Consider the following 5609-nt stretch of genomic DNA (forward strand, 5'->3'; position numbering starts at 1 on the left):
TCTAGACAATTTTTTTCTTTCAGAATATTCTAAATTTAAAATTAACTTAATTTTAATTATTAAATTTATTGGAAGAGCAGCTAAACCACCTATCTGTAGCCAAACTGATTTGTTATCTAATTAGTTATTAGACTCAACATAGCCCAATAGATGATCTGACAAATCATTTAGTGATAGAAATGTGCTGGGTTGTTGTTTATTATGTAAATTACACAATCAATCCGCAAGAAGAAAGTGCAGCTACCCATTCTTTCATAGTTAAGAAAATATTGTGGCAATATAAATTAAAACTTTCAGTTGTATGAAATATGTTGTAAATTCCCGATCTTACAATGGTGGAAGCAATTGTTTCCAATCAAACCCCCAACCACTTATAATGTAATCTGAGTAAATTTTTTTTTTTTTTAGCGAAGTTTCACATTTAACAAATATTCTGCCAAATCCGAGAGAAAAGAATTTGTTAAAAATAAAGTTTCCTTTAAAAAATGCAATTAAAATACTCGAAATATTACATCTATGACGTAAAACTCGTGACGTAACGCGTGACGCATTGCAACGACAAATTCGAATTCGTTCCATTTCGTATTGTTGCCGACGCCATCTTGGAAATTTATGCTTTCCGGAAATTGCGAGTTCTTTTTCCCTCCATTTTAACATTTTTCGTACAAATTTTAATAATGAAAACTCGCGTAACGTAGGTAACTTAATATTTTTCGATTTATATCAAAATTAAATAATTTAAATTAGATACGCTTTAAACCTAGATTTGCGGCCTGTAACCTGTAAGGTTACGGAATGCGTTTTTATAATTTTATTTATTACTACAAATATCTTAGCGATATTTTACAAATAAAGAGGACTATTTTGGCATTTTAAAGAAAACATTTGCAATTAGTTAATATTCTGACGTAGAAGGTATGACGTAACGTGTGACGCATTTATCGCACGTTCCACCGATTCGAATTCGTTCGATTTCGTATTGCCGACGCCATCTTGAAATAGAAAGTTTTCTGGAAATTGCGAGTTATTTTTCCCTCCATTTCGAGATTTTTCGTAAATGTTTAATTACATAAACCCGAATAACGCAGGCAATGTAACGTTTTTTATTTATAAGCGATCAAAATTGAATAATTGTCGATAGAATATTAAATGTAAAAGTCTTAAATTTTTACTTAAAATATTTAAGGTTGTTTCCACTTAGCATCGAATTAAATTATCAGATTATAAATGATATTCGCTTGCATATTGTCTTATATTCTTTTGAATGAAGCGATAAATGTCCTGTACTAAAAAATTATTTTAATATTAAATTAATTAATTAGCTAATCTAATGAATCATCTCAATCTTTTCTATTCTTAATATTTAAATTCTTAAATTATTCTAGGAAGAAGTATCATTCTCAAATTTTATAATCCACTTTCCAAAGAGACATGGATTCATTTTAAAAACTTCTTGTGCTCAAAAAATTAACAAGAAGCAAAACAAAGGAAAGGTAAGACTTTTTTCTTTTCATTCGAATTTGTTATGTATTCTAGACATTAATGCAGTAAAAAATGGTATATAAAAGTTATAATCTTTATTGTCCAGTCTGTGAGTTTATTATTGTAGAATGATGCTCGAAAAGTAATGTTATTCATTCACGCGTTGAAAATAATACAAATTCCAATTTTAATTAGAAAAAATAATTTATTAATAAAAACCAGAATTTTACAATTTATGTATTATTTTTCAATGTTTAACATACCATAAAAACAGTTCATTCGAAAATTAAATTCATAAGATTCCCTCCACTGAAACCTTCTCCCCATAGCATATACAAATGAAATGAAAATAATAACGTTTTCTTATTATAATGATTTTATTAACCTTTCCACTCCTTCTATAATATTACTTTTATATTTCTTATTTATTTGTTGAAAATTCTATTATTATTATACAGTATAATATATTACATATAATGATTTTATGTAATGTATTATTTATAAATTTTTGTTTGATTGTATAGTAAGTATATTTCAATTTTATTTTGTATCGTTGTGATGAAAAACAATTTCTTCCCCATTTTAAGAACTAATTGATTTTATATACACAAATAAAACTTTTATTAATGTTTTTTTTCCTATAACAAATCTAAACACAGTTTTAAGAATAACAAAAAAAACACATTAACATACAAATTTAATTATAATCAGAGCAAGACATTAACATAAACTCAAAAAATTGCTAAATTAGTTCTCCACTTAAATTTAATATAAAACTTCATCAATGATAACATAGGATATATACATATTATATTATTTTGAATAATATAATTTTAAATATATTATTTAAATTAAATTAAATAATAATGTTTTATATTTTATAACGATAATAAATACATATTTTTGGTGAACAGCATCATAGACATGTGCTATATCATATCAAAAACAGCATTTTGGACAAGAAGGCCACAAATACAAAAAGCTTTAATAAAATAATAATGTTTTATATTTTATAACGATAATAAATACATATTTTTAGTGAACAACATCATAGACATGCGTTATATCATATCAAAAACAGCATTTTGGACAAAACGGCCACAAATACAAAAAAGCTTTAATGAAACAAAACTTATACATATAATCACAAAATTAAAACAATTTATTACTATAAGTAATAAAATACAACACGCCAATTAAAACAATATAATTCCCATAACTAATGCGGCGATAACCAAAACAAAAATATCAAAACATGGACAAGACTATTTACACACGGATTATAACAACAAATGGAGTGCTGTGACGCTTTTATGCGTTCCGGCGGGACAGTGGTGGGTCAAAACACGGACAAGACAACCTATACACCGATTATGACAACAAGTGGAGTGCCGGAGCGCTTTTATGCGGTCCGGCGGGACAGTGGTGGGTCAAAACACGGACAAGACAACCTATACACCGATTATGACAACAAGTGGAGTGCCGGAGCGCTTTTATGCGGTCCGGCGGGACAGTGGTGGGTCAAAACACGGACAAGACAACCTATACACCGATTATGACAACAAGTGGAGTGCCGGAGCGCTTTTATGCGGTCCGGCGGGACAGTGGTGGGTCAAAACACGGACAAGACAACCTATACACCGATTATGACAACAAGTGGAGTGCCGGAGCGCTTTTATGCGGTCCGGCGGGACAGTGGTGGGTCAAAACACGGACAAGACAACCTATACACCGATTATGACAACAAGTGGAGTGCCGGAGCGCTTTTATGCGGTCCGGCGGGACAGTGGTGGGTCAAAACACGGACAAGACAACCTATACACCGATTATGACAACAAGTGGAGTGCCGGAGCGCTTTTATGTCGTTCGGCGGGACAGTGGTGGGTCAAAACACGGACAAGACAATCTACACACCGAATGTGACAACAAATGGAGTGCTGGAGCGCTTTTATGTCGTTCGGCGGGACTTGTATCTAATAGCCTATTTGTTTATTTTGACACTTTTATTATAAACTGTTTAGAAAATAGTACTGTGATTGTCGAACTCTTCAAATGTTTCCAGAAGTCAGCTGAGGCTTACTCAAGGGGTTATTAGAGTTTGAAATGATTCGTTGTTTTCGCAGGGGGGAAAGCTTAGCCTTAAAAAAAGTTATGGTTTTAATTAACAGATGTAAGCTTTTAATGCCAGAAATTTGTAATAAGAAGATAAAAAATTAGGAATAAACGTATTTAATAAACGAAACACTGATACAGAAAAACTGTTTTACATTTACATCAAAACTAGCTCAAAAACCGAGAAATGAAATTATTATTTTCTACTTGTTNGATTATGACAACAAGTGGAGTGCCGGAGCGCTTTTATGCGGTTCGGCGGGACTTGTATCTAATAGCCTATTAGTTTATTTTCACACTTCCATTATAAACTGTATAGAAAATAGTACTGTGACTGTCGAACTTGTCAAATATTTTCTGAAGTCAGCGGAAGCTTACTCAAGGGGTTATTACAGTTTCAAATGATTCGTTGTTTTGGCAGGGGGAAAGCTTAGCCTTAAAAAAAGTTATGGTTTTAATTAACAGATGTCAGCTTTTAATGTTAGAAATTTGTAATAAGAAGATAAAAAATTAGGAATAAACGTATTTAATAAGCGAAACACTGATACAGAAAAACTGTTTCACATTTACATCAAAACTAGCTCAAAAACCGAGAAATGAGATTATTATTTTGTACTTGTTTTCTAATCTTTTTTTTTTTTCTTTATGTTCACAGAAGTTATCGAAGCAACAGATGATGCCATACATAACTTTTATTTTACGATCATCTCCACGCAGATATATCTTAGCTGTCAGGATTATGTGATCTGTAAATGACGTTTCCCTATAGCTTTGTCACGTGAATCANTTTTTTTTTTTTTTTTATGTTCACAGAAGTTATCGAAGCAACAGATGATGCCATACATAACTTTTATTTTACGATCATCTCCACGCAGATATATCTTAGCTGTCAGGATTATGTGATCTGTAAATGACGTTTCCCTATAGCTTTGTCACGTGAATCAATTTAAAAATACCACTATTACGTAATAAAACATCATTTCCTGTTACCTGTATCCAATTTCAGACTTGCTTTACAACTATACGATAAATACGATAGCTGTAATCAAGAATACGCCCATTATAATGACAAATATAGGTTTGCTTTAAAAATCAAGTCAGAGAGCGATAAACGATTGTCATTGAAACACAAAACTTTTTACAATAGACTGCTTATCAGAATTTGCAAGTTCTCTTGTTATCTTATTTAATTAAAAGTAAAATGGTTTGTATTTTCAAACAATTATGGAGGGTGAATTTTCAAGTTAAACTTTATAATCCTATAAGAATAACGAAATTACTAAATTGTAANAAGAGACATGGATTCATTTTAAAAACTTCTTGTGCTCAAAAAATTAACAAGAAGCAAAACAAAGGAAAGGTAAGACTTCTTCTCATTCTAATTTATGTATTCTAGACATTAATGCAGTAAAAAATGATATATAAAAGTTATAATCTTTATTGTCCAGTCTGTGAGTTTATTATTGTAGAATGATGCTCGAAAAGTAATGTTATTTATTCACGCGTTGAAAATAATACAAATTCCAATTATAATTAGAAAAAATAGTTTATTAATAAAAACCAGAATTTTACAATTTTGTATACCAGTGATGGGCAAACTACGGCCTGAAATGTTCTAACCGGCCCGCGCGACATTATTCCTAATCTGACGAGTAAAAAAGAATACAGGCTGTGGTGGTTGACGCACCACTTAACTTGAGTGTTCGTTGATTATACAAAATAACCGAAGCTTTATATCTCACCATGAAAGTTTATTTATAATCATGTACAAAATTTTGTTTTACACTTATTGAGTAAAAGCTCGATCAGTTACAAGCATGCTTCGGTACAGAACATCCACTCGTCGTGCGTAGCGTAGCCGAAAGAGAGAAAAAGAAATATGGCGGACGGCCTGCACATGTTTTTATAGCGCCACCTGGATTTTCAGATGCAGCGCTAGGTTACAATTATATTGGCCCGCCTAAAGTTTTCTTCTTTTCCTTTGGCCCGCTCTTTAAAAAGTTTGCCCATCACTG

At 31.4% G+C, this 5609-nt stretch overlaps 1 protein-coding gene across 9 annotated transcripts in view; it reads left to right on the forward strand.

Annotated features, from left to right (window-relative positions):
* The first annotated feature begins 462 nt into the window (after positions 1-462).
* The window catches only part of LOC111634951 (acyl-coenzyme A synthetase ACSM3, mitochondrial-like), a 16869-nt gene continuing 11722 nt past the window's right edge, over positions 463-5609 (forward strand). For 4 of the 9 annotated variants that reach the window (XM_023379792.1, XM_023379791.1, XM_023379799.1 and 1 more), the window contains exon 1: positions 4892-4954. The gene's annotated coding sequence lies outside the window, so the exon portion shown is untranslated. Of the gene's footprint in view, positions 699-898; positions 1152-1385; positions 1494-4891; positions 4955-5609 lie in introns of those variants that run through there. The other 5 variants (XM_023379796.1, XM_023379798.1, XM_023379795.1 and 2 more) reach the window with 5 other exon arrangements.

The sequence above is a fragment of the Centruroides sculpturatus genome, unplaced genomic scaffold, assembly GCF_000671375.1.
Source record: "Centruroides sculpturatus isolate CEXI.00-Female unplaced genomic scaffold, Cexi_2.0 scaffold891, whole genome shotgun sequence".
NCBI classification, from domain to species: domain Eukaryota; kingdom Metazoa; phylum Arthropoda; class Arachnida; order Scorpiones; family Buthidae; genus Centruroides; species Centruroides sculpturatus.